The 12,524-nt window shown below is 65.3% G+C and overlaps 1 pseudogene; it reads right to left on the bottom strand.

Moving 5' to 3' along the window:
* The window catches only part of LOC138648625 (RNA-binding protein 25-like), an 87,785-nt pseudogene extending 76,372 nt beyond the window's left edge, over positions 1–11,413 (bottom strand).
* Positions 11,414–12,524: the final 1,111 nt, after the last annotated feature.

Genomic DNA, 12,524 nt, shown 5'->3' on the forward strand with positions numbered 1-12,524 from the left:
CGCTCTCTCGCACGCTCTCGCGCGCTCTAGCTCTCTCGCACGCTCTCTCTCGCGCTCTCGCTCTCTCGTGCGCTCGCGCTCTCGCACGCTCGCGCTCTCGCTCTCTCGCGCGCTCTTGCTCTCTCGCTCGCTCTCGCGCTCTCTCTCGCTCACACCCTCTTGCATGCTCGCGCTCTCTCGCACGCTCTCTCGCACGCTCGCGCTCTCTCGCGCACGCTCTCGCACTCTCACTCTCGCGCTCTCACTCTCGCGCTCTCTCGCACGCTCTCGCTCTCTCTCGCACGCTCTCGCTCTCTCTCGCACGCTCTCGCTCTCTCTCGCACGCTCTCGCTCTCTCTCGCACGCTCTCGCTCTCTCTCGCACGCTCTCGCTCTCGCACGCTCTCGCTCTCTCTCGCACGCTCTCACACTCTCGCGCGCTCTCACTCTCTCGCGCGCTTTCTCACACTCTCTCGCACGCTCGCACTCTCTCGCACGCTCTCTCGCATGCTCACGCTCTCTCTCGCTCTCTCTCTCTCTCGCTCGCTCTTGCTCTCTCGCGCTCTCACTCTCTCGCGCGCTTTCTCACACTCTCTCGCACGCTCACGCTCTCTCTCGCTCTCTCTCTCTCGCTCTCTCTCACGCTCTCTCGCACGCTCTCGCTCGCTCTCTCGCGCGCTCTCGCTCGCGCTCTCTCTCGCGCTCTCTCTCGCTCTCTCGCACGCTCTCGCTCGCGCTCTCTCTCGCGCTCTCTCTCGCTCTCTCGCACGCTCTCGCTCTCTCTCGCACGCTCTCTCTCGCACGCTCTCTCTCGCACGCTCTCTCGCACGCTTGCTCTCGCACGCTCTCGCTCTCTCGCGCTCTCCCGCACGCTCACTCTCGCGCTCTCTCGCGCGCTCTCACTCTCGCGCTCTCTCGCGCTCTCTCTCGCACGCTCTCGCACTCTCTCTCGCGCTCTCCCGCACGCTCTCACTCTCTCGCACGCTCTTGCTCTCTCTCGCACGCTCTCTCTCGCACGCTCTCGCTCTCTTGCGCTCTCCTGCACGCTCTTGCTCTCGCGCTCTCTCTCACGCTCGCTCTCGCACGCTCACGCTCTCTCGCACGCTCTCGCGCTCTCTCTCGCACGCTCGCTCTCGCTGTCTCTCGCACTCTCACGCTCGCGCTCTCGCACGCTCTCTCACTCTCTCGCGCTCTCGCACGCTGTCTCTCGCTCTCTCACGCACGCTCTCGCTGTCTCGCACGCTCTCCCTGTCTCGCACGCTCTCCCTCTCTCTCGCGCTCTCTCGCACGCTCTCACTCTCTCGCATGCTCTCGCTCGCACGCTCTCGCTCTCGCTCGCTCGCTCGCGCTCTCTCTCGCACGCTCTCGCTCTCTCTCACATGCTCTCTCTCGCACGCTCTCGCTCTCTCTCGCGCACGCTCTCCCTCTCTCTCGCGCTCGCTCGCTCTCTCTCGCACGCTCTCGCTCTCTCTCGCACGCTCTCTCGCTCGCTCTCGCTCTCTCTCGCACGCTCTCTCTCGCACGCTCTCTCTCGCACGCTCTCTCTCGCACGCTCTCGCTCTCTCTCGCACGCTCTCGCTCTCTCTCGCACGCTCTCTCTCGCACGCGCTCGCTCTCACACCCTCTTGCACGCTCTCGCGCGCGCTCTCTCGCACGCTCTAGCTCTCTCGCACGCTCTCTCTCGCGCTCTCGCTCTCTCGTGCGCTCGCGCTCTCGCACGCTCGCGCTCTTGCTCTCTCGCTCGCTCTCGCGCTCTCTCGCTCACACCCTCTTGCATGCTCGCGCTCTCTCTCGCACGCTCTCTCGCACGCTCGCGCTCTCTCGCGCACGCTCGCGCACGCTCTCGCGCTCTCACTCTCGCGCTCTCTCGCACGCTCTCGCTCTCTCTCGCACGCTCTCGCTCTCTCTCGCACGCTCTCGCTCTCTCTCGCACGCTCTCGCTCTCTCTCGCACGCTCTCGCTCTCTCTCGCACGCTCTCGCTCTCTCTCGCACGCTCTCGCACGCTCTCGCTCTCTCTCGCACGCTCTCACACTCTCGCGCGCTCTCACTCTCTCGCGCGCTTTCTCACACTCTCTCGCACGCTCTCGCTCTCTCTCGCACGCTCTCGCTCTCTCTCGCACGCTCTCGCTCTCTCTCGCACGCTCTCGCACGCTCTCGCTCTCGCACGCTCTCGCTCTCTCTCGCACGCTCTCACACTCTCGCGCGCTCTCACTCTCTCGCGCGCTTTCTCACACTCTCTCGCACGCTCGCACTCTCTCGCACGCTCTCTCGCACGCTCACGCTCTCTCTCGCTCTCTCTCTCTCTCGCTCGCTCTTGCTCTCTCGCGCTCTCACTCTCTCGCGCGCTTTCTCACACTCTCTCGCACGCTCTCTCGCACGCTCACGCTCTCTCTCGCTCTCTCTCTCTTGCTCTTGCTCTCTCTCACGCTCTCTCGCACGCTCTCGCTCGCTCGCGCTCGCTCTCTCGCGCGCTCTCGCTCGCGCTCGCGCTCTCTCTCGCGCTCTCTCTCGCTCTCTCGCACGCTCTCTCGCTCTCTCTCTCGCGCTCTCGAACGCTCTCTCTCGCTCTTGCTCTCGCACGCTCATGCTCTCTCGCACGCTCTCTCGCTCTCTCTCTCGCAGGCTCTCTCTCTCTCTCGCTCTCTCTCTCGCTCGCGCTCTCGCTCTCTCGCACGCTCTCTCTCTCGCACGCTCTCGCTCTCTCGCACGCTCTCTCTCTCGCACCTCTCTCGCGCGCTCACTCTCTCGCACGCTCTCTCGCACGCTCGCTCTCTCTCGCTCGCTCTCTCTCGCGCTCTCTCGCTCTCTCTCGCGCGCTCTCACTCTCGCGCTCTCTCTCGCACGCTCTCGCGCTCTCCCACACGCTCTCACTCTCTCGCACGCTCTTGCTCTCTCTCGCACGCTCTCTCGCGCTCTCTCGCACGCTCTCTCTCGCTCTCTTGCGCTCTCCTGCACGCTCTTGCTCTCGCGCTCTCTCACGCTCGCTCTCGCACGCTCACGCTCTCTCGCACGCTCTCGCACGCTCGCTCTCGCTGTCTCTCGCACTCTCACGCTCGCGCTCTCGCACGCTCTCTCACTCTCTCGCGCTCTCGCACGCTCTCCCTGTCTCGCACGCTCTCTCGCGCTCTCTCGCTCGCTCTCGCACGCTCTCGCTCTCTTGCTCTCTCTCGCACGCTCTCGCACGCTCTCACTCTCTCGCATGCTCTCGCTCGCACGCTCTCGCTCTCGCTCGCACGCTCTCGCTCTCTCTCGCACGCTCTCGCTCTCTCTCGCATGCTCTCTCTCGCGCTCTCGCTCTCTCGCGCACGCTCTCCCTCTCTCTCGCGCTCTCTCGCTCGCTCTCTCTCGCACGCTCTCTCGCACGCTCTCTCGCTCTCTCTCGCACGCTCTCGCTCTCTCTCGCACGCTCTCGCTCTCTCGCACGCTCTCGCTCTCTCTCGCACGCTCTCGCTCTCGCACGCTCTCGCTCTCTCTCGCACGCTCTCGCTCTCGCACGCTCTCGCTCTCTCTCTCGCACGCTCTCGCTCTCTCTCGCACGCTCTCGCTCTCTCTCGCACGCTCTCGCTCTCTCTCGCACGCTCTCGCTCTCTCTCGCACGCTCTCTCTCGCACGCGCTCGCTCTCACACCCTCTTGCACGCTCTCGCGCTCTCTCTCGCGCTCTCTCTCGCACGCTCTCGCTCTCTCTTGCACGCTCTCGCTCTCTCTCGCACGCTCTCGCTCTCTCTCGCACGCTCTCGCTCTCTCTCGCATGCTCTCTCTCGCACGCTCTCGCTCTCTCTCGCGCACGCTCTCGCTCTCTCTCGCGCACGCTCTCCCTCTCTCTCGCTCGCTCTCGCACGCTCTCGCTCTCTTGCTCTCTCTCGCACGCTCTCACTCTCTCGCATGCTCTCGCTCGCACGCTCTCGCTCTCGCTCGCACGCTCTCGCTCTCTCTCGCACGCTCTCGCTCTCTCTCGCATGCTCTCTCTCGCGCTCTCGCTCTCTCGCGCACGCTCTCCCTCTCTCTCGCGCTCTCTCGCACGCTCTCTCGCACGCTCTCGCTCTCTCGCACGCTCTCGCTCTCTCTCGCACGCTCTCGCTCTCTCTCGCACGCTCTCTCTCGCACGCGCTCGCTCTCACACCCTCTTGCACGCTCTCGCGCTCTCTCTCGCGCTCTCTCTCGCACGCTCTCGCTCTCTCTTGCACGCTCTCGCTCTCTCTTGCACGCTCTCGCGCTCTCTCGCACGCTCTCGCTCTCTCGCACGCTCTCTCTCGCACGCTCTCGCTCTCTCGCGCGCTCTCGCACGCTCTCGCTCTCTCTCGCACGCTCTCGCGCGCTCTCGCTCTCTCGCACGCTCTCTCTCGCACGCTCGCGCTCTCGCTCTCTCGCGCGCTCTTGCTCTCTCGCGCGCTCTCGCTCTCTCTCGCACGCTCTCGCTCTCTCTCGCACGCTCTCGCTCTCTCTCGCGCTCTCACTCTCTCGCGCGCTTTCTCACACTCTCTCGCACGCTCGCACTCTCTCGCACGCTCTCTCGCACGCTCACGCTCTCTCTCGCGCGCTCTCACTATCACACGCTCTTGCTCTCTCGCACGCTCTTGCTCTCTCTCACGCTCTCTCTCGCACGCTCTCGCTCTCTCGCATGCTCTCGCTCTCTCTCGCGCTCTCGAACGCTCTCTCGCGCTCGCTCTCTCGCGCACGCTCGCACGCTCTTGCTCTCGCACGCTCATGCTCTCGCACGCTCTCTCTCGCGCTCTCGCTCTCTCTCGCTCTCTCTCTCGCACGCTCTCTCTCGCGCTCGCTCGCGCTCTTTCACTCTCGCGCGCTCTCGCTCTCTCGCACGCTCTCACTCTCGCTCTCTCGCACGCTCTCACTCTCGCTCTCTCGCACGCTCTCTCTCTCGCACGCTCTCTCTCGCTCTCTCTCGCGCGCTCACTCTCTCTCGCACGCTCTCTCTCGCGCTCTCGCTCTCTCTCGCTCGCTCTTGCTCTCTCACGCTCGCTCTCTCTCGCACGCTCTCGCTCTCTCTCGCGCTCTCTCGCTCTCTCTCGCACACTCTCTCTCGCGCTCGCTCGCGCTCTTTCACTCTCGCGCGCTCTCGCTCTCTCGCACGCTCTCTCTCGCACGCTCGCGCTCTCTCTCTCTCGCACGCTCTCTCTCGCTCTCTCTCGCGCGCTCACTCTCTCTCGCACGCTCTTGCTCTCTCACGCTCGCTCTCGCTCTCTCTCGCACGCTCTCGCTCTCTCTCGCGCTCTCTCTCTCGCACGCTCTCTCTCGCGCTCGCTCGCGCTCTTTCACTCTCGCGCGCTCTCGCTCTCTCGCACGCTCTCACTCTCGCTCTCTCGCACGCTCTCTCTCTCGCACGCTCTCTCTCGCTCTCTCTCGCGCGCTCACTCTCTCTCGCACGCTCTCTCTCGCGCTCTCGCTCTCTCTCGCTCTTGCTCTCTCACTCTCGCTCTCTCTCGCACGCTCTCGCTCTCTCTCGCGCTCTCTCGCTCTCTCTCTCGCTCGCGCTCTTTCACTCTCGCGCGCTCTCGCTCTCTCGCACGCTCTCACTCTCGCTCTCTCGCACGCTCTCTCTCTCGCACGCTCTCTCTCGCTCTCTCTCGCGCGCTCACTCTCTCTCGCACGCTCTTGCTCTCTCACGCTCGCTCTCGCTCTCTCTCGCACGCTCTCGCTCTCTCTCGCGCTCTCTCTCTCGCACGCTCTCTCTCGCTCGCGCTCTTTCACTCTCGCGCGCTCTCGCTCTCTCTCGCACGCTCTCCCGCACGCTCTCGCTCGCTCTCTCTCTCTCGCTCTCTCGCCGCTCTCTCTCGCTCACTCTCTCGCGCTCTCTCGCACGCTCTCTCTCGCTCTCTCTCGCACGCTCTCCCGCACGCTCTCGCTCGCGCTCTTTCACTCTCGCGCGCTCTCGCTCTCTCGCACGCTCTCTCTCTCGCACGCTCTCTCGCTCTCGCGCGCTCACTCTCTCTCGCACGCTCTCTCGCGCTCTCTCGCTCGCTCTCTCTCTCGCGCTCTCTCGCTCTCTCTCTCGCACGCTCTCTCGCCGCTCTCTCTCGCTCACTCTCGCGCTCTCTCTCTCGCACGCTCTCGCTCTCTCGCGCTCTCCCGCACGCTCACTCTCGCGCTCTCTCGCGCGCTCTCACTCTCGCGCTCTCTCTCGCACGCTCTCGCACTCTCTCTCGCGCTCTCCCGCACGCTCTCGCTCTCTCTCGCACGCTCTCGCTCTCTCTCGCACGCTCTCGCTCTCACACCCTCTTGCACGCTCTCGCGCGCTCTCTCTCGCGCTCTCTCGCACGCTCTCGCGCGCTCTAGCTCTCTCGCACGCTCTCTCTCGCGCGCTCTTGCTCTCTCGCGCTCTCTCGCTCGCTCTCGCGCTCTCTCGCTCACACCCTCTTGCATGCTCGCGCTCTCTCTCGCACGCTCTCTCGCACGCTCTCGCTCTCTCGCGCACGCTCTCGCACTCTCACTCTCGCGCACGCTCTCGCACTCTCACTCTCGCGCTCTCTCGCACGCTCTCGCTCTCTCTCGCACGCTCTCGCTCTCTCGCTCTCTCTCGCACGCTCTCACTCTCTCGCGCGCTCTCACTCTCTCGCGCGCTTTCTCACTCTCTCGCACGCTCTCGCTCTCTCTCGCACGCTCTCGCACGCTCTCGCTCTCGCACGCTCTCGCTCTCTCTCGCACGCTCTCACACTCTCGCGCGCTCTCACTCTCTCGCGCGCTTTCTCACACTCTCTCGCACGCTCGCACGCTCTCTCGCACGCTCACGCTCTCTCTCGCTCTCTCTCTCTCTCGCTCGCTCTTGCTCTCTCGCGCTCTCACTCTCTCGCGCGCTTTCTCACACTCTCTCGCACGCTCTCTCGCACGCTCACGCTCTCTCTCGCTCTCTCTCTCTTGCTCTTGCTCTCTCTCACGCTCTCTCGCACGCTCTCGCTCGCTCGCGCTCGCTCTCTCGCGCGCTCTCGCTCGCGCTCGCGCTCTCTCTCGCGCTCTCTCTCGCTCTCTCGCACGCTCTCTCGCTCTCTCTCTCGCGCTCTCGAACGCTCTCTCTCGCTCTTGCTCTCGCACGCTCATGCTCTCTCGCACGCTCTCTCGCTCTCTCTCTCGCAGGCTCTCTCTCTCTCTCGCGCTCTCTCGCTCTCTCTCTCGCTCGCGCTCTCGCTCTCTCGCACGCTCTCTCTCTCGCACGCTCTCGCTCTCTCGCACGCTCTCTCTCTCGCACCTCTCTCGCGCGCTCACTCTCTCGCACGCTCTCTCGCACGCTCGCTCTCTCTCGCTCGCTCTCTCTCGCGCTCTCTCGCTCTCTCTCGCGCGCTCTCACTCTCGCGCTCTCTCTCGCACGCTCTCGCGCTCTCCCACACGCTCTCACTCTCTCGCACGCTCTTGCTCTCTCTCGCACGCTCTCTCGCGCTCTCTCGCACGCTCTCTCTCGCTCTCTTGCGCTCTCCTGCACGCTCTTGCTCTCGCGCTCTCTCACGCTCGCTCTCGCACGCTCACGCTCTCTCGCACGCTCTCGCACGCTCGCTCTCGCTGTCTCTCGCACTCTCACGCTCGCGCTCTCGCACGCTCTCTCACTCTCTCGCGCTCTCGCACGCTGTCTCTCGCTCTCTCACGCACGCTCTCGCTGTCTCGCACGCTCTCCCTGTCTCGCACGCTCTCCCTGTCTCGCACGCTCTCTCGCGCTCTCTCGCTCGCTCTCGCTCTCTTGCTCTCTCTCGCACGCTCTCGCACGCTCTCACTCTCTCGCATGCTCTCGCTCGCACGCTCTCGCTCTCGCTCGCACGCTCTCGCTCTCTCTCGCACGCTCTCGCTCTCTCTCGCATGCTCTCTCTCGCGCTCTCGCTCTCTCGCGCACGCTCTCCCTCTCTCTCGCGCTCTCTCGCTCGCTCTCTCTCGCACGCTCTCTCGCACGCTCTCGCTCTCTCTCGCACGCTCTCGCTCTCGCTCTCTCGCACGCTCTCGCTCTCTCTCGCACGCTCTCGCTCTCGCACGCTCTCGCTCTCTCTCGCACGCTCTCGCTCTCGCACGCTCTCGCTCTCTCTCTCGCACGCTCTCGCTCTCTCTCGCACGCTCTCGCTCTCTCTCTCGCACGCTCTCGCTCTCTCTCGCACGCTCTCGCTCTCTCTCGCACGCTCTCTCTCGCACGCGCTCGCTCTCACACCCTCTTGCACGCTCTCGCGCTCTCTCTCGCGCTCTCTCTCGCACGCTCTCGCTCTCTCTTGCACGCTCTCGCTCTCTCTCGCACGCTCTCGCTCTCTCTCGCACGCTCTCGCTCTCTCTCGCATGCTCTCTCTCGCACGCTCTCGCTCTCTCTCGCGCACGCTCTCGCTCTCTCTCGCGCACGCTCTCCCTCTCTCTCGCTCGCTCTCGCACGCTCTCGCTCTCTTGCTCTCTCTCGCACGCTCTCACTCTCTCGCATGCTCTCGCTCGCACGCTCTCGCTCTCGCTCGCACGCTCTCGCTCTCTCTCGCACGCTCTCGCTCTCTCTCGCATGCTCTCTCTCGCGCTCTCGCTCTCTCGCGCACGCTCTCCCTCTCTCTCGCGCTCTCTCGCACGCTCTCTCGCACGCTCTCGCTCTCTCTCGCACGCTCTCGCTCTCTCGCACGCTCTCGCTCTCTCTCGCACGCTCTCGCTCTCTCTCGCACGCTCTCTCTCGCACGCGCTCGCTCTCACACCCTCTTGCACGCTCTCGCGCTCTCTCTCGCGCTCTCTCTCGCACGCTCTCGCTCTCTCTTGCACGCTCTCGCTCTCTCTTGCACGCTCTCGCGCTCTCTCGCTCTCTCGCACGCTCTCGCGCGCTCTCGCTCTCTCGCACGCTCTCTCTCGCACGCTCGCGCTCTCGCTCTCTCGCGCGCTCTCGCTCTCGCGCGCTCTTGCTCTCTCGCACGCTCTCGCTCTCTCTCGCACGCTCTCGCTCTCTCTCGCACGCTCTCGCTCTCTCTCGCGCTCTCACTCTCTCGCGCGCTTTCTCACACTCTCTCGCACGCTCGCACTCTCTCGCACGCTCTCTCGCACGCTCACGCTCTCTCTCGCGCGCTCTCACTATCACACGCTCTTGCTCTCTCGCACGCTCTTGCTCTCTCACGCTCTCTCTCGCACGCTCTCGCTCTCTCGCATGCTCTCGCTCTCTCTCTCGCGCTCTCGAACGCTCTCTCGCGCTCGCTCTCTCGCGCACGCTCGCACGCTCTTGCTCTCGCACGCTCATGCTCTCGCACGCTCTCTCGCGCTCTCGCTCTCTCTCGCTCTCTCTCGCGCTCTCTCGCTCTCTCTCTCGCACGCTCTCTCTCGCGCTCGCTCGCGCTCTTTCACTCTCGCGCGCTCTCGCTCTCTCGCACGCTCTCACTCTCGCTCTCTCGCACGCTCTCACTCTCGCTCTCTCGCACGCTCTCTCTCTCGCACGCTCTCTCTCGCTCTCTCTCGCGCGCTCACTCTCTCTCGCACGCTCTCTCTCGCGCTCTCGCTCTCTCTCGCTCGCTCTTGCTCTCTCACGCTCGCTCTCTCTCGCACGCTCTCGCTCTCTCTCGCGCTCTCTCGCTCTCTCTCGCACACTCTCTCTCGCGCTCGCTCGCGCTCTTTCACTCTCGCGCGCTCTCGCTCTCTCGCACGCTCTCTCTCGCACGCTCGCGCTCTCGCTCTCTCGCACGCTCTCTCTCTCGCACGCTCTCTCTCGCTCTCTCTCGCGCGCTCACTCTCTCGCACGCTCTTGCTCTCTCACGCTCGCTCTCGCTCTCTCTCGCACGCTCTCGCTCTCTCTCGCGCTCTCTCTCTCGCACGCTCTCTCTCGCGCTCGCTCGCGCTCTTTCACTCTCGCGCGCTCTCGCTCTCTCGCACGCTCTCACTCTCGCTCTCTCGCACGCTCTCTCGCACGCTCTCTCTCGCTCTCTCTCGCGCGCTCACTCTCTCTCGCACGCTCTCTCTCGCGCTCTCGCTCTCTCTCGCTCGCTCTTGCTCTCTCACTCTCACTCTCTCTCGCACGCTCTCGCTCTCTCTCGCGCTCTCTCGCTCTCTCTCTCGCTCGCGCTCTTTCACTCTCGCGCGCTCTCGCTCTCTCGCACGCTCTCACTCTCGCTCTCTCGCACGCTCTCTCTCTCGCACGCTCTCTCTCGCTCTCTCTCGCGCGCTCACTCTCTCTCGCACGCTCTTGCTCTCTCACGCTCGCTCTCGCTCTCTCTCGCACGCTCTCGCTCTCTCTCGCGCTCTCTCTCTCGCACGCTCTCTCTCGCTCGCGCTCTTTCACTCTCGCGCGCTCTCGCTCTCTCGCACGCTCTCTCTCGCACGCTCTCCCGCACGCTCTCGCTCGCTCTCTCTCTCTCGCTCTCTCGCCGCTCTCTCTCGCTCACTCTCTCGCGCTCTCTCGCACGCTCTCTCTCGCTCTCTCTCGCACGCTCTCCCGCACGCTCTCGCTCGCGCTCTTTCACTCTCGCGCGCTCTCGCTCTCTCGCACGCTCTCTCTCTCGCACGCTCTCTCGCTCTCGCGCGCTCACTCTCTCTCGCACGCTCTCTCGCGCTCTCTCGCTCGCTCTCGCTCGCTCTCTCTCGCGCTCTCTCGCTCTCTCTCTCGCACGCTCTCTCGCCGCTCTCTCTCGCTCACTCTCGCGCTCTCTCTCTCGCACGCTCTCGCTCTCCCGCACGCTCACTCTCGCGCTCTCTCGCGCGCTCTCACTCTCGCGCTCTCTCTCGCACGCTCTCGCACTCTCTCTCGCGCTCTCCCGCACGCTCTCGCTCTCTCTCGCACGCTCTCGCTCTCTCTCGCACGCTCTCGCTCTCACACCCTCTTGCACGCTCTCGCGCGCTCTCTCTCGCACGCTCTCGCGCGCTCTAGCTCTCTCGCACGCTCTCTCTCGCGCGCTCTTGCTCTCTCGCTCGCTCTCGCGCTCTCTCGCTCACACCCTCTTGCATGCTCGCGCTCTCTCTCGCACGCTCTCTCGCACGCTCTCGCTCTCTCGCGCACGCTCTCGCACTCTCACTCTCGCGCACGCTCTCGCACTCTCACTCTCGCGCTCTCTCGCACGCTCTCGCTCTCTCTCGCACGCTCTCGCTCTCTCGCTCTCTCTCGCACGCTCTCACTCTCTCGCGCGCTCTCACTCTCTCGCGCGCTTTCTCACTCTCTCGCACGCTCTCTCTCGCACGCTCTCGCTCTCTTGCGCTCTCCTGCATGCTCTTGCTCTCGCGCTCTCTCTCGCTCTCGCACGCTCACGCTCTCTCGCACGCTCTCGCGCTCTCTCGCACGCTCGCTCTCGCTGTCTCTCGCACTCACGCTCGCGCTCTCGCACGCTCTCTCACTCTCTCGCGCTCTCGCACGCTGTCTCTCGCTCTCTCACGCACGCTCTCGCTGTCTCGCACGCTCTCCCTGTCTCGCACGCTCTCCCTCTCTCTCGCGCTCTCTCGCACGCCCTCCGGCTCTCTTGCTCGCTCTCGCACGCTCGCTCTCGCTCGCACGCTCTCGCTCTCTCGCATGCTCTCTCTCGCACGCTCTCGCTCTCTCTCGCGCACGCTCTCCCTCTCTCGCGCTCTCTCGCTCGCTCGCTCTCGCTCTCTCTCGCACGCTCTCTCGCTCTCTCTCGCACGCTCTCGCTCTCTCGCACGCTCTCGCTCTCTCGCACGCTCTCGCTCTCGCTCTCTCGCACGCTCTCGCTCTCGCTCTCTCGCACGCTCTCGCTCTCGCTCTCTCGCACGCTCTCCCGCACGCTCTCGCTCGCTCTCTCTCTCTCGCTCTCTCTCGCTCACTCTCTCGCGCGAGGCTCTCTCTCGCACGCTCTCCCGCACGCTCTCGCTCGCGCTCTTTCACTCTCGCGCGCTCTCGCTCTCTCGCACGCTCTCTCTCGCACGCTCTCTCTCGCTCTCGCGCGCTCACTCTCTCTCGCACGCTCTCTCGCGCTCTCTCGCACGCTCGCTCTCGCTCGCTCTCTCTCTCGCGCTCTCTCTCTCTCTCGCACGCTCTCTCGCGCTCTCTCTCTCTCTCGCTCACTCTCGCGCTCTCTCTCTCGCACGCTCTCTCTCGCACGCTCTCTCACACGCTCGCTCTCGCACGCTCTCGCTCTCTCACGCTCTCCCGCACGCTCACTCTCGCGCTCTCTCGCGCTCTCTCTCGCACGCTCTCGCACTCTCTCGCGCTCTCCCGCACGCTCTCACTCTCTCGCACGCTCTCTCTCGCACGCTCTCGCTCTCTCTCGCACGCTCTCGCTCTCTCTCGCACGCTCTCGCTCTCACACCCTCTTGCACGCTCTCGCGCTCTCTCTCTCGCGCTCTCTCGCACGCTCTCGCGCGCTCTAGCTCTCTCGCACGCTCTCTCTCGCACGCTCGCGCTCTCGCTCTCTCGCGCGCTCTTGCTCTCTCGCGCTCTCTCGCTCACACCCTCTTGCATGCTCGCGCTCTCTCTCGCACGCTCTCTCGCACGCTCTCGCTCTCTCGCGCACGCTCTCGCACTCTCACTCTCGCGCACGCTCTCGCACTCTCACTCTCGCGCTCTCTCGCACGCTCTCGCTCTCTCTCGCACGCTCTCGCTCTCTCTCGCACGCTCTCGCTCTCTCTCGCACGCTCTCGCTCTCTCTCGCACGCTCTCACTCTC

Source organism: Ranitomeya imitator, chromosome 9 (genome assembly GCF_032444005.1).
Source record: "Ranitomeya imitator isolate aRanImi1 chromosome 9, aRanImi1.pri, whole genome shotgun sequence".
Classification (NCBI taxonomy): Eukaryota; Metazoa; Chordata; class Amphibia; order Anura; family Dendrobatidae; genus Ranitomeya; species Ranitomeya imitator.